General features: G+C 39.9%; 1 pseudogene; it reads right to left on the bottom strand.

The window, feature by feature from the left end:
• Positions 1 to 261: 261 nt before the first annotated feature.
• LOC137159084 (alcohol dehydrogenase 1-like) lies at positions 262 to 2,979 on the bottom strand (annotated as a pseudogene).
• Positions 2,980 to 16,515: the final 13,536 nt, after the last annotated feature.

Genomic DNA, 16,515 nt, shown 5'->3' with positions numbered 1-16,515 from the left:
CAAATCAGAACCACAACACCTTGGAGCAGTAATGAGTTCACAGGACTGTGAGTATGAGGCCTCAGTTTGACCCTTTGTGTTGTTTCCAGAATTCTTGCTAATGAAACCAGCTGCACCAGTGTTTCCATACCAGGGTGGATTGATTTAAATCAAAACAGACACATACATGTTAGAATCCACACATACACAGTGAATTCAGCCATTAGATGGGAATCTTAACAGATAGGTTGACCCTGATCTAACACAGTAATAGATTTTGTGCTAATAGATCATATACCATGGCATCAGTCCAATGACCTCAAAGAAATAATCCACAACATGGCTTGTCATGTCAACCAGCACCCCTTGAATAGGCTTTGTGAAGTCCTAAGGATTGATGCACACGGTAGCTCCTAACTATTTAGCCTTGGCAAATGTCTTTGTTGATGTCAATCCCAATGATCCAGGAAGCTCTAGCTGCTTTACAGCCCATGACAACAGACAGGCCAACTTCTTCCAGACCAAAGACAGCACCGGTAGAATAAGGCTCCACCTGTATAGCCATAAACACATGGGATTCCATTAGAATTAAAACACACACTGTGTCCATGGGACACCAAAGGAGGAAACCCAGGAAAGAGTGCAGGAAGGCCAGGGAGCAGACTCAGAAGAAAGTGAGTTGGGAGTATCTTCTCTTGGGCAAAAGGCTGAGAGAAGCCTGGAAGGCTCGGAGCCAGACTGAGAAGGGCCTGAGCTAGCAGGAAGCCTGGGAGACCACACACTAAAATAAGAACAAGAGAGAATTTTGCAAGCAATAGGCTGAGCTCCAGCAAGCAGCCCTGAGGAAGGAGGGGGCAGGACCTGGAAAAGAAGCCCAGGAAGCTGAGGGTGACAAGGAAGGCCATTAGAAGCAGGAAAAACCTGGGTAAAGACAGTCAAAAGGCAAAGGCTGTAGGGGATGGTGATTCCCACTGCAGTGGGCCCAAAACAGGGTCCAATATGGAGCTGAGAGTGATAGCGTGCCAAGACAGCAGGAAAAGAAGAATTCTCACTGTGATGAGCCCAAGACAGGGTTCAAAGATTGTGGGGGAGTTAAGTGGGATGAGAAGTACTTGAGTTGAGTTTTCTTTGAGTGAGCTATGCTAAAGATCCTGGGTGAGGACCCCCAGGATCTCAGAAACCCCAGGAGAGGTGCTGAAGAGACTGAACTTGGGTATTGTTTTATATGGACTTGGGCTTGTAGTACCCTGAAAGGGGTGTGGACTAAAATATGACCTGGCTGGAGGGCCGAGTCATACAAAGAGATGGACCAGCGAAAGGACCAGAGTAGCTTTTGGCAGGAGATGCCAGATGTGGCATAGTGGCGCTCTCCCTACCTGGCCACAAGGAGGTGCTGCAGTGATGAGTCTACTCCTTCACAAAGGCAATTATGCCGTTTTGTCCTTGAAACACGCACGCTCACCTTGGCAGTATTGATGGCAGCTCCATAACCAGTGGAAAATCCACAACCAAACAGATGGACTTCATCCAGAGGAGCAGCAGCATCGATTCTTGAAATGGCAGAATTGGACACAACTGTGTATTCTGAGAAGGTGCTGATCCACAGGAAATGGTGAATCTGCTTCCCTTTGCAGGTGAACCTGCTGGTCTTGTCTGGCATGAGATTTGGTGATTCGCAGAGACTGTTCAGAGAGATCCAAGAATAGTGAGAAACATAACTCAAGTTTGATATTGTCAGTACCACTGAGAATCAGAATCCAATAATAGAGAAGTTAATCCAAATTCACTTCCTCTTCAGACAAAAGTTAGCCTTAGGACTCAAACAGCAGCTGCATTCACACACTGGGGAACGCAAAGAGGGATGACTTTGTCTCCTAAAAAACAAAAATGCAAACTTCTGTTAAAAATTTTCTTAATCAGGAAGACTCACTATCAACCTCCAATGCAACCATTCTGCTGAGCTGTCTAGTTCAGCTCCTTGGTCAAGATTTCAAAGCATAGCAGCATTTTCTTAGTCAGACAGAGCAATCTGTTTTCTCTCTCTAGCAAATAAAAAGTGAAAAGTGTCTTTTTTGCCATCTAGGGTGTATATTAATATCTAATTGTTATTAACTTTATTAAATCGAGCCATACATTTACCTAATCAGACTAATCTCCATTATTAGCGTGGCTCTTTATATGCATACATTGATTTACTGTCTCTGGGCTTCTCCAGAAAAGAGGCCAAAATAATGAAATTCCTCTCTTTCTCTCTTCCTTCCTCAGCTCCCTCCCACCTTAGCCCAGCACTGTACTCTGATGTTTCATTTAGTGCTAGTACGTCATTAGTCAGCAACATGCTGTCTTTATTGTGAATCCATAAACTATCATCTCTTCTGTATGCTGACTATAGACTATGTAAGAGCCATGAAATACTCAGCATTCAACATCTCACACATCTCTGAGTTTCATATATGTAACTTCTGGTCCAACACTCTCAACAATTGCAGCTCCTTCATGGCCAGCAATAACTGGGTAGTCTATGTTTAGGAAAGCACCTTTCAGTACATGGCTATCTGTTCGACATATCCCTGTGTCCACTATCTATATGGAAATGAAAGAACAGATTAACATTGGGATGTGCACAGGCTTCTGCTTGAGTACTACTAAGGCCATGTCTATAAAGGAAAGTTTTTTCAACACACCTTAAGTCAGCATACAGGAGCCAAAGTTTGTCCATCACTCAGGAAAGTGCAGACTTGCTTTGGTGCTCTGCATACTCACCAGGAGTGCTTGCATCAACATAAAATGCAGTGCACCATGGATAGATAGTCTATAGTGTTCCCCACACCACCATCTGGCTCAACGCTTTGTGGGACATGTTCTCAATGTTTGGTGGGATACCAGTGATTTGCCCACAAATTTCTGGGAGCCAGGGTCAAGTTCCCACCATGCCACTTTCTCCATCCCATAATACCTTCCACATCCCATAACTTTCATACCACTTTTTAAAATTACCATAGTCCTATGTGGTGCATTTTGGTCTCTGCCATCTGTCTGACAGAAGCATGGACCCTACTGAGGTCTACATGATTCTCATGATGTTGTTAATACAGGATAGACGATTCTTCTATATTTGTAGACCCTGAAAGAGTACTGCTACAACTGAGATTGTGATGAGGAAGATTCAGAGATGTGCAAGCTCAATACCTGGATGCTGATGGACATAGTGAAAAAAATGCCAGATTGTTGTTGGCAATTCATGGAGCAGCTCCACACAGTAGATCACCACTTCTGGACCAAATAAATGAGCACTGATGGCTGAGATCACATCATAATGCAGGTTTGGGATGACAAGCAGTGGCTGCAGAACTTTTGGAGGCACCAGACCACATTCCTAGACATATGTGCAGAATTTGACCCCAATCGCCAGCACAGGGACACCAGAATCAGAGTTGCACTAACCGTGGAAAAGTGCAGGGTGATCGCTTGCTGGAAGCTTGCAACGCTGGATTGCTATCAGTCTGTGGATAATCAGTTTGGGGTTGGAAAAATCCACAGGGGGGGGACCATTGTCATCCAAGTGTACAGGAAAAAGTGGATGGATTTGCCACAATGGCATTCCCTAATGGTGGTTAGGTAATACATAGGAAACAAACTAGGGAAATACAACCTGGATGGAGCTACTATAAGGTGAGTGCATAACTGGTTGGAAAACGATTCACAGAGAGTAGTTATCAGTCATTCACAGTCAGGCTGGAAGGGCGTATCAAGTGGGATTCCAAAGGGCTCAGTTCTGGGTCCGATTCTGTTCAATATCTTCATCAATGATTTAGATAATGGCATAGACAGTACACTTACAAAGTTTGCAAATGATACCAAGCTAGGAGGGGTTGCAACTGCTTTGAAGGCTAGGATTAAAATTCAAAATACTATGGACAAACTGGAGAAATGGTCTGAAATAAATAGGATGAAATTCAATAAGGACAAATGCAAAGTACTCCACTTAAGGAGGAACACTCAGTTGCGTACATACAAAATGGAAAATGACTGCCTAGGAAGGAGCACTGCGGAAAGGGATCTGGGGTTTACAGTGGATCACAAGCTAAATATGAGTCAACAGTATCACACTGTTGCAAAAAAAGCAAACATCATTCTGGGATGTATTACCAAGAGTATTGTAAGAAAGACAAGAGAAGCAATTCTTCTGCTCTACTCTGCACTGATTAGGCCTCACCTGGAGTATCATCTCTAGTTCTGGGCACATTTCAGGAAAGATCTGGACAAATTGGAGAAAGTCCAGAGAAGAGCAACAAAAATGATTAACGGGGTAGAAAACATGACCTATGAGGGAAGATTGAAAAAATTGGGTTTATTTAGTCTGGAGAAGAGAAGACTGAGAGGGGGACATGATAACGGTTTTCAAGTACATAAAAGGTTGTTACAAGGAGGAGGGAGAAAAAATTTTCTTGTTAACCTCTGAGGATAGAACAAGAGGCAATGGGTTTAAATTGCAGCAAAGGCAGTTTAGGTTGGACATTAGGAAAAAATTCCTAACTGTCACAGTAGTTAAGCCCTGGAATAAATTGTCTGGGGGAGTTGTAGACTCTCTGTCACTGGAGAGTTTTAAGAGCAGATTGGACAGACACCTGTGAGGGATGGTCTAGAGATAATGCTTGGTCCTGCCTTGAGTCCAGGGGACTGGACTAGAAGACCTCTCAAGGCCTTTCCAGTCCTATGATTCTATGACTCTATGACATGTACTTCCCTATTCTGGCGCCAGCCCACCTTGCCATTGCGTTCATCAATAGAAAGGAATACTTTTCCATGATTATGCAAGCACTAATTGCTTGCTGGGGATGCTCCACCAATATCAGTGTGGACTGGACAGGGAAGCTTTCTGGTATTTGCATATTTAAGAACACAGGACTTTTCAAAAAGTTGCAAACAAGGACATTCTTTCCTGTCTGGTGGATTACCATTGGTGAGTACCCTTCCGAATAAAGCCATACACTGGCCACTTTGAGAGCTCCAAGAAATTATTCAATTACTGGCTCAGCAGGTGCAGAATTATTGATGTGTGCTTTTGGTAGATTGAAGGGATGCTGGCATTGTTTACCCACTGGATAGGATCTCAGCAAGAAAAACATCCCCATGCTTTTAGCTACCTGTTGTGCACTGCATAAAATCTCTGAGGCTCAGAGAGAAAAGCTGCTGCCAGGGGGGAGAGGCAAGGTGCACCAATTGTCTGTTGAATTTGAATAGCCAGACACAAGGGATATTGGAAGAGCTAGCCAGGGAGCTATACAGCCGAGACAGGGAGGCCTTAAACAGTCATCTACAATAGTGTTGTCTATTAAATATGGGTGGGTCTTTGCCTCTCACTATGAACTCTGTACTGCTTGGTGTAAACTAATGAAGAGACTCCACAGTTTCCCAAAATAGAACTTTATAGTGTACAAAGAAGCAGGGAACAAAATTAAAGTTCAAACAAACAAATACAAGGTTTAAAAAACTTGTCAGCCCTTTAACAGGTTGAACCATACTTTAAACTCCTAAGAGAAAATGGAAATAAACAGTGAACATTTATGAATCTAAAAGCTACTACAATATAGTAGGTTACATATACACTGACCTGTGGTTTTTATAAGTCAGTGCATGTGTAGTTACTGTTCTCCTGCTGTCTGGTGTGGAGTAGTATGCCAGGTGGAAAATTGGGGGTTGGGGTATGTGAAAGGACATACCCTCACTCTGGTATGGAGAAGGCTAAGGAGCTCCTCCCGGCCTGTTCCATGCTCATGAGATGCACCTGCAAGGCTTGTTCAGCCGGAGCGGGAGGAGTTTAAAAGGGGGGATCTTACCACAGGAAGAGGCAGTGGACAAGAAGAAGGTTGCTGTGCCCAGAGACTGCTAGTAGCTGAGGCAGTGCCTGGCTGAGAGATGCACAGCTCCCAATATGCAGCAATATGCCCTAGGAAGAGGGGTAAAAGGTAAACCCTCCAAAGGGGCAATAGACTGAGTCCTTAGAGCTGACTCTCTAAGAGTGCCTGAAAGACTGGTCCTTGTTCCAACCAGACCTGCCACTCTTGCAAAGGGAGGGGAAGAACAGGAGGCAACTCCCAGCCTGTGGTGAACTTTCCCAAAGGCTGCCAGCTGGGGGAGAAAAGGGGCTAAAAGGACAGTGGGACCTGGGGGGTGGGGTCCAGAAAGCCTATTCTCCCCCACCCCCACAGGGAAGTACATTGGAAAGCCTGCTGAGTCCAAGGTCTCTGGGTATGTAGGTCAACTATGCTCCCCAGCATGAGAGTTTGTTGTCTGAGCAAACTCATTCTGCCCTGGTCCATTTCCCAATGTGCCTCTGTCCTTTAGCCTCTCCTGCAGCAGCCACTCTCTCCATGCTCATGTTTGGATGGCCCTCCAAGCCCTGTGTTTGCAGTCTGAGGCCACGGAGTACTGGAGGCTCTCACAGAACAGATCCTCCCTCGTTCTCCTCCTGAGCAGGACGAGATGTACAGTAGACATGGGGCGGCACCACTCCACGCCTTCCTGCCAGAAGTTGTTGAATAAACAGACAGATGCACCATTAGATTGACAGTCACAAGGGAAAAATAAGTCTCAAAATTCTGTTATTTCCCACAAATAATTTTAATAAGAAATACTGGACACCTACGTTTGAAAGCTCTTGCTACAGTGCTGCTCTGCTGAGTCCAGCCTAGTGGAGAGGAGGCTGGTTGTTCTGTTGTATGGAAGCTATAACTGTTCCATGCTCCTCCCTGGGGGTGGGTACAGGGAAAGTGCAGTGAATATTGGTGTTGTTTTTCATAGGCAATGGTGATTTTTTTGGCTCTCTCACTCCTGAGCATGACAAAGGTACTGAGCACCTAGATGGGGTCCTGTAGCCTGGCGTTCTGATTAAAGCCAAGGCATTAGAAACAGCATTTAAATACTAGCTATGCACATACAGACTTCACTGGGACAAGCTGATTTCTTGATTGCTGCAGTGATCAGCATACAAGGCCAAGGTAATGCAAGTATTATAGTGCCATTTGGGCTGAGTCATTAAACATTAATTTTACATATATGATATATATTTTATATATATGATTTCAGTGGGCAGTAGATGGGAGGAGGGAAGGATGGTAAAGATAGAAAAAGCATCAGAAGTAAAGAGAAGAAACAGACAGAAACAAATCACAGAAAATCTCAATGAAAACTGAGCATTTATCAAAAACATAAATGCTGTGATAGACAAAGAAGGGCTGGCTTTTGGTGCATGAGGTAAGATGGTTCAGAACCTATGAATGAGGCTTTTGCAGGTTTACAATAGTATAAGGGAGACTGCCATGCCACACATTAAATATGAGTGCCCTGTAGTTAAGCTGACTTGTCAGCAAACTTACCAACAAAACAGCTGAATTTAACTTGACAGGGAGCTCTTACCTCATTGTCACGCAATGTTTTCAAAAATAACTAGTGATTTTTTCAGTCTCTCAAATCATGTATTCAGATGCCTTAATGGGGCCTGATTTTCAAAAAGTGCTAAGAACTCACCCTTGAGGGTATCTTAAGCTGGGCATCCAAAATCACTAGTCACTTCTGAAAACCTTGGCTCCTGCTTCTTGATAGTTTCCAGTTGTTCCTGGTGGTGATAAAGTTGTGGCATTAGCCATACATATCACATTTGTCACTCAAAGCAGACAAAGGAGATCTATGTAACATCTATCTATGAGTATAAAGGAAGTAAGCAAGGAAAGCAACCACTCCTTTTAGATTTGAGAGATACTACAAAATGTTGGAAACTGGCAATTATATATAACTCCAATCTGGAAAGGATCAGTATAAACTAAGGAATCGTAGACCAGGAAGCTTTACTAGATTCAGGACCATTTACGGAGAAAAGCAAAAGAAAATCTCAAACAATGCAGTTTGATTAACTTACATGTTGGAGCTCTTTGACAATATTATTGCCACGATATCTGAGGGAATTCAGGGAATGCAGGATATGTGAATTTAAATTAGTGATGAATGTTTAAAAGCCCTAAATATAGGGCTTGGTCCTATGAGGTGCTGTGTGTCAGCCACAAAGGGCTCTGTAAGCTCAACTCTCAATTGACTAGATGTTGACAGCAGAGAGCACCTTGCAGTGAATGACTTTTCAATTAATTTCCCTTCACTATTGTGACGTAATATCCTCAAAACTCCCATATTTTACTAGTCACTTTGCTTTTTCAGATATTTGTGTCAATGCTACATTTTCCAGGGGCCCTGCTTGAGGCACTAAAACTGTCAGTAAGGGCTTGAATATAGTTGTTACACAAGGGGAGCATGCCTTAAAAATTGCAAAAGAGTGGACCAGCACCATGCTATTAACTCTATACAATGTTAAACTCCTTAACACAGTTTGTGGTAGCCTGGATAGGGTTTAAGTTAGCTCTACCACAATAAATTTAAAATAATAATGCTTAACCCTTATACAGCTCTTTGCATTTTTAAATTGTTACTATATGTTATCTCCACTTTACAGATGGGGAAACCAAGGGTCAGGGGTTAAATGACTTGCCCAAGGTCACACAGCAAGACACAGGCAGAAGTAGGATGTTGCCTGACTCCCTCTGGTGCCCTACTCACAAACTACTGGGTCACACTTATTTGTTTCTAATCTAGGTTTTCCTAGGTTTCTCCACCAGAATGAGATTCAATTTCTATCCTGTGTTCTAAGCATTGCCATTACTGTATCAGTCCCTGTAAGTACTGAACAAGCATCTGTGTAGAAATATCAAACTGCTAGAAATAGCAACCACATTGCTTCTCATTATTGGAGGAACTTCCTTAAAATGTGTTTTTTCTAAGCCTGATAGATGCTAAAGAAATAGTTTGTTGTTCCTATTCGCCATCAAAACTTTACCGATAATAAGCAAATGGATCATAAGCACCAGCAAGGAATTTCCACATGGGTCATGAGCACTGCAGATTTAATCTATCACAAAGCAGGTTTCCTGCTGTACAAGGGTGAATTCCACTGAAGTTCCAATGAGTTCCTCCTTTAAAATGTCATTACTTTGCTGTTGGACATGTGGAACTTTGCATCCCAATACACTTCTAGCCTTAATCAAAGTGCTCTACATAAATGTAAGGTATCTTTTTGTTTTCCAAAGCTGGAAGACAGTGATAGAAGCGCTAGTGGAGAAGTAAATCACCTAAGTATTAATGTTCTGTGTCGTCTTAGCTTTAAAATACTCAAATGATTTATAATTGTGTCTGAAGTTACTGATGTTGACTGCTTTTTATTTTCCAAAGTGGTGTGGAATTTCCCAAGGTTTCCATCTGTTTCCTCCACAAGTTTTCTCCATTTCTACAGCCTCTTCAAGCAATGTAATCGTTAGACGCGGATGAGGGGAAAGACTCTAAGTTCAGAGGGTGGGGGGGGGGAGCATTTGGTGTTCTAATCACAGAATGTCAGAGTACTTTCTAACAGGTTACCATCAAGGTATCTTTTCAGAATGTTTCTTATTTTTCAAGCTTTTGGAAGTTTATAGAGAAATCTAATCTTACAATCCATGCCCACACCTAATCTGGATCCCAGTACCTTCTCCTTGTCCCATCTGTCTTATAATAGAAGGCAAAATAATGACCATTACAATTATACTCTGACATTATCTCAGGCTAACTGTAGAATGGAGCTCACAGTGGTTGTGAATTACTTTTTGAGTTGGGACAAGAGTGCATTCTCTTTATTTAGTAATAACTAGCTTTAGATAATAACTAATAACTATCTTTGGATAATAACATCAGAGACCTTTAAAATAATTTCCATTGGTGTGCAAGTTTCTTTCAGGAATGCATAAGATAATTCTAGGAGGTCCCTTTATTAGCCCCAGACATGGTAACAAAAAGCAACCTCACATTGTTATACTGAAATTTTAATCACATTTACATCTCAAATGAAACACTATGAACAAATTGTATGTGAAACTCTTGAAAGGCAAGGTTGTGGGGGAGATTCTGATCTTGTATGCATCTGTATAAATCCAGGCTTACTCTGGACTTACCTTAGTAATTGATACATACAGTACAGTAGTTTCTGGTTTTGAAAAGTTTGCAATAACAATTGTACCACTAGATGGCACTGAAGCTTCAAACAAGTCGTCAAGCTGTGGGCAGCACATAGGTGGGTTAAATCTCCCTTTTCTCCATCATCCCACTACCTGGTGCAAGCACAGCTCTTCTGCACTATTAGAGAATCTAGTTGATAGACACATACCTGCACACAATTGTAACTCAGCAGACGAGGATAAAAACAAAGACAGATACTCAGATGCTACAGTAATGGGGGGAGAGGTTCATATATCTGTCTGTCTAAGATAAGTTACAGTGGTTCGTGTTAGCCATTAAAGGCTCAATCATATATGATAAACAATATGACTGAGTTACAATTGCTGTGAGGACCATAACTTTGAACTTCTTGACTTGTCAATAGCACATTAGTTATTCACTGCATTCTATTTACTTGGCTTTTTTGTCCTTTAATGAAAAGGAGGGAGCAGAGGCAAAGGTTTAGATTCCACACTGAAATAAATGAATCTCTATATTATGTATTGGAATTACAATAGCAGTGAAGGACCCCAGTCTTATATCATACAAGTCAATCTGCATCTGTATATAGCATGAGACATTCAAATATGCACCGTATCGTTAGGGAAATCTCATTAGGTAAAAATAGGCATTCCACTTTTACTATAATAATCCACCTAAACTATGTTGGGACCAAAGTTTAAGCAAAATGATCACTTAAGCTTTCATTTGGTTCCAGATTAAGTCTCAATGAAGGAGCAACCATAAGTATAATATAAAATTTTCAAATTATGATTGATTAGTACTAACATTTAAAAACAACTTTTTTGGTAATCTTTTCCTCCATAGGGCCCTATTTACACCCCTGTTCTATGTGATCCAGCTCGGGTAACTTTTCTTAATATCTTCCCTTTAAAATGAACCTAAAACACCAGATTCATATAATGAACTAGTGCAAACAATTAAAGAAAATAGTTAAACTTAAATAATTCACCCATTCATCTCTTTAGTGTATTTAATAATCCCACAGCAAATTTAGGACTGTAAATTATTTGCAGAACTAGGTTGACACTATACATTCAGTCAGCCTTAAATATCAAGGTGAGAGGCATTTAAAAAATACTGAAAATGCATTAGCATTGGGAATCTGTGTTAGGCACTTTTTAAAATTCTAAACACTATCACAGTTCAATGGTAGTTAGGCTCCTAACTTCCTTTTTCCATATGAAAACTCCACTGAGAGAGAGAGAGGGATGAATTCAAGCCTGCTGTAAATCCACTGAAGCCAATAGAATTGTATCCTCTCGCATCAGGTCAGAATTCTGCTTTAAAATAATAGCAGCTTGAATATTCTACCAACAGTCACCAAGTCCAGAGAACGAATTCAGGTATGTTGCTCCTCTCAAATCATCTAATCTTATTCAAAATATATATTACTATAGCTTCTAAACATTTCCTTTAGAAAGTGTTTGAACTTTTACACTAACCTATCCATTTTTAAGAAAATTATTTTTATTTCTTGAAGTCAAAACAACTCAGACATTGAGTTATGTACTTTATTCTCCAGTGGTTGATGATGGAATAAATCATTAGGTATGTAGGGGGAAAAATCTGAACTCTATGGCACTAAACTCTAACAAGTGAGAAGGAAGCTCTCAATGAATGTTTACTCCTAAACATTCCATGAAACACTAGCATGTGCTTAAAAGAATTGCTCTAACGGTCAGATCTGTGGTCCATCCTGTCCAGTAGTCTATCTCCAACAGTGAAAAGAAAAAGATCCTTCAGCGGAAGGTGCAAGAAACCCCAAAGTTGGCATTTATGAAATGATCTGCATACAGGGGAAGCTTCTGCATAATCCCATTTGGTCTCAATCTATGGGACTCCTCACTGCTACATATCTGTACACTGTGTAAAAATGTCCTTTTATGTGATTTAAATTGTATTTGTTTCATTGTATTATGACAATGGGTACTGTGATAATACAAGAATAAGGGAACATTCAATGAAGCTGAAAACACAATCTTTAAAATAGTTTTAAAATCTGGATTGGGTGATCTAGTGTAGACATGGCTTATGGATTGCCATCTTGGATTTTGCTGTTCTGTTTTTTTCAGCCATTTCCACCTCCCTTTATTCCAGTGGGGGGGGGGGGGGGAGAAAGCCTATAGTGTATTACAAATGCATCTGTTTTACTGGACAAAATAACAAATCTCTTTGTGCATGAAAAGACCCCAATGTTAGCTGTGAAATGCTCTTCCTGCTGATACTCTCTCCTCCAGCATGTCAACAGGAAATAGAAAAATCAGAGGCAATTAAACCCTTTACATGGAAAAGGACAGAGCTGTTCTTTAAGACTTTTGTGCATGTTCCACTTTATTAGACGTTTCACCAAATATTTGTAACAGAGCATTAAAGGGACAGTCAACTACCATTTTTAATCTTTTCTAAATTCCAGTTTGATTCAGCAGCTCAATTTTTTTCTGAATTCTTTAAAAATGGACATTTTTCTGCTCTCCTGAAGTCTAAAAGCCTCTCAAAGAGAGGTGAGACAATGAGGCTCCTCTTCTGCAAACACAAGCACATGCCGAACTTTAACCATGCAGGACACTTCACTGACTTCATTTGGACAACAACCAGGAATAAAGTTAGGTCCATGTTGAAGTGATGGCTGGATTGGGCTCTATGGCATATCTACACAAAGAGGGTGTGGCTAATATGTTAACTAAATAGTCAATGGATTACACAAGGCAGCTGAAGTTTTAAACATGTTAGCCAACTCAAGGTAATTCCTGAGTAGGGAGCTTAGGTTGCCTCAGCCACCTAGTAAATAAATATACTGAAGTGTTTACAGGATCAGGTCCATTCAGTACTTATATCTACAAAACATTGTAGAGTCATTAAGTAATGAATCCTCAGTAGTAATCCTTATTAAGTAATGAATCCACTAGTAGTATTCACTTTCTCTTCTCTAACCTGGGAAGCGATAAAGAAACTGCTCAAGGCCATAGAGCAAATCATTACGGAATTCAGGAGTTGCTTGCAGTTCTGCACTTAAAAATAGACCATCACAGACAAAATTGACCAAGTCTTTTGCTTCAGAGACACCTAATTTTAGTTTATAGGTCTAAATGAAATTACAAGAACTTTAAGGTTACTAGCCCAAGCATAAGGCTATCAAGTCAGAAACTGAAGAGCCAGTTTAGATTTTTCAAAATATCAGATTATCTAGAATGCAGTCTCACAATCATTATTGTATATTTGAACCCACACAGAGGGGTAAGAAAAGCAATATAGTTTGTACTTATAGAAAATTGTACAGTAAGGGAAAAATGTATTTAATGAGGTTAGAAAATATATTAAGCTCTGCACGTTACAAACCCCATATCATGTTGTTAAAACAAATGTTTAAAACTCATTTACTATTTCTGCTGTGGTTTTTACTACTTGAATTTCTCCTGGCCTGGACAATTCAAAGAGCCTAGCCAATTTTACTTTCAAACTTTTGTATGCACTACCACATTTTTGTAATTATGAATTTCAAAGAAACATTTCTTTGTCTTAGTTTTAGATAAATTTATTCTTTCAAAGCCTAAATTTTGGGCCAACACTCTTTGATCTAACTTTCCCTTTAAACCAAATAACTTATTGGATATTAGTCTCTTATTTTTACTATGTGGCAAGGCCATACTTTATAGTTATAGCTATGGTTGCAATGACTAATTATACAATAAATGCAGGTTTCAATGGATTGGTTTTTTGGAGGACATTGCTGGGGTTATTAAAATCAGTTACATAAATATCAACAAGTTCTCCCCACTTCTACTGAAAAGAGCTTATGAATGAGTTTAAATATAAGCTCATTGCTGCCCTATAGTGAGAAACTAAGTAAGTGAGTAGCTTTTTCTAAATTCCAGTTTGCTACAACAGCTTATTTTTCTGAATTTTTTATAAATATTTTTAAGGTTTTTCTGCTCCCTTGCTGATGTCTACAAGGTTGTTTTTAGCAAAAGAGAAACTAAGGCTCCACTGCTGTGAACACATGCCTAAATGTATTCATGCAAGAAGCTCCATTGACTTCATTTGGACTACACTGAGGAATAAAGTTGGGTACAAATTTAAGTGATTGCAGTATTGGACTCTGACTATGGTCATGTCTACACTAGGAAAAATGTGTGATGTGAACATATTAAAATTCTAACATACACAAGGTAGATGTAGTTTTAAATGTGTTAGCTGCTCAAATTCCTAGAGAGGGAATCTAGAGTTTACCTCAAATACCTAACAAATGTTAAAACCACAACTGCCCTGCCTACACTAGAATTTTAACATATTAATTTACTCTTGTTTTAATTAACCTGTTTAAAAATACCCATGTTTTTCCAGTAAGGACAAGGTCTAAATGGGATAAAATAATGAAAGTAATAGACTGTACACAGTCTCTAGCAACATCTACACTGCAATTAAACAGCCCTTAGCCTGAGCCCTGTGAATCCATGTCAGCTGGCATGGGCCACCTGCAGGTTTTTAATTGCAGCATAGGCATTTACAAAGCATTGTAGAAGCATTAAGTAATGCATCCTCATATCTAGATAAGACTAATATTATTCCCAGTTTAGAGAGGAAAAATTAAACAATAAAATTAAATGACTTGCCCAATGCTCCCAGAGCAAATCAGTAATAGAACTCTGATTAGAAATCAGGAGGTCCTGTCTTGCAGTCCTGTACTTAATCAAAAGTCTACACAATAGTCTATTTTTAAGTCCTCTTTGTCCCAGAAACACCTTTATCTGACAATTTTCCCTTGAAACCAAATAACTTACTGTATATTTTTATTTTCCCATTCTGTGGGGGTAAACCCATGGTTTTTTTATTTATAGCTATTGCTGTACAATTAAACAGTAAGTATAGACCACACTTCAATTGGTTTTGTGAAGGATGTCGTCTGCTGTTAAAATTAATAAAGCAAAAAAAAACCTCACGCTCCTGTTGAAAAGAGTTTATGGATGAGATTTTAAATATTTTAGCCCATTGTTGCCATGTGCAGAAATCAACCCCATAAAGGAGTGAAAACTTCAGAGGGCTGTTCCTCCATCACCCTGGACTGGACCATCATTTACACCAGACCAAAGTGAGTGTTAAAACCTATCATTCTGATCTGGTAGTATTTTACATGCCCTTTGCTCTGGTGTCAGTGACTGCACAAGGTGCAACAGAATTGGGGCCCCATGAATTTCAACTAAAAGTTTCTTAGATGGGCAGGTGGAGAGGACAAAGACACAAAATAAACCAGTGGTTCCACCTCCCCAAAATCGCATATTTTGGCTAATTTCCCCAGGTGACATTTTCCATAGGGACTGGGGATCAGGAAGTAGCATGGGCAGGGTAGGGAGCACCATGAGCACCTTTGCAAAACTAATCTCCTAGAGGAGTCCTTGTGGTTTCTTTGAGGCATTTTAGTTATACTGGATCCATTCCCCATCTAGTCTTACTTTTATGCAGTGGTAGATTATCTTAGACATTCAGATAACACACTGAGTGTAGTATACAGAGAACTGCAAGAACTGCAAATAGGCAGGAAAAAGCATTCATTCTCTCTCCTCTCCCCTTGAAAATTTTCTCAGATTCCACTTTGCTTTAGTGTAAAGACTGCAGACTCAATTTGCATATTTACAAAAAAACTAAACACTTAAACAGCTAATTATAAAAAGTTCAGAGATAAACAAGGGAACAGAGTGTGAAGTGACACAGGACCAGTCTTTGAAGGATGTACATACCAAGGAAGGAGGAGAATTATTTAAGATGATACAAAAAACAATTAAATGTACTGCATATTTAACTAATTCTGTCAGTTTCAAGTAACTCTAGAGCAATAAAAACACTAGATAGCAGCCATTCTCTTAATTACATATACTGGCTCCTTCTGATCTGTAGAGCTTAAAACCAATGTGGTAACTAGAGAAACTTCAGTAGAAAAAGTACTTATAGCCCAGATCTTCTCCCTGTATGGAAGTGGAAAAAGTGGCCCCACCAGATTTTATTTTGAGCACAAAAGTATCTGAATGCTGTTGTTCTCTGCAGTGAGTGATAGTATAGGATTAGTAACACCCTGAAAACAGAAGTTACTAATGAAATTGCAGGCTTGCATAACTAGAGGGGCACAACTTCTATAGTTAGAACAACTTTATGTAAGTGAACTGGGGGGTGGGGGAGAAGGTGAAAGGAGTCACTTTAAAATAAATCTCTAACCACAGGCCATTGCACTAAAAATACAGACGAATGAATACTAGCTTTGTGCTCATATTAATAACTGAAGCAAATTAATTGTTTTGTTTCTGCATGGAATTCAAATGATACACAAAGAGAGTATCCATAAGAACAAATTAGAAAATTGTACATAAAATCCTTAGTATTAGTCTTTCCTCCACCTCCACCCAGAAACTTAAAATCTTTCTTATATAAACACAATGAAAAAGTCATACAACA

Source organism: Emydura macquarii, unplaced genomic scaffold, assembly GCF_026122565.2.
Source record: "Emydura macquarii macquarii isolate MOO-44397 ecotype Brisbane River unplaced genomic scaffold, CSIRO-AGI_Emac_v2 contig_1790, whole genome shotgun sequence".
Taxonomy (NCBI): domain Eukaryota; kingdom Metazoa; phylum Chordata; order Testudines; family Chelidae; genus Emydura; species Emydura macquarii.
The sequence above is the reverse complement of the archived record's forward strand: the minus strand, read 5'-3'. Positions and strand labels throughout refer to the sequence as shown.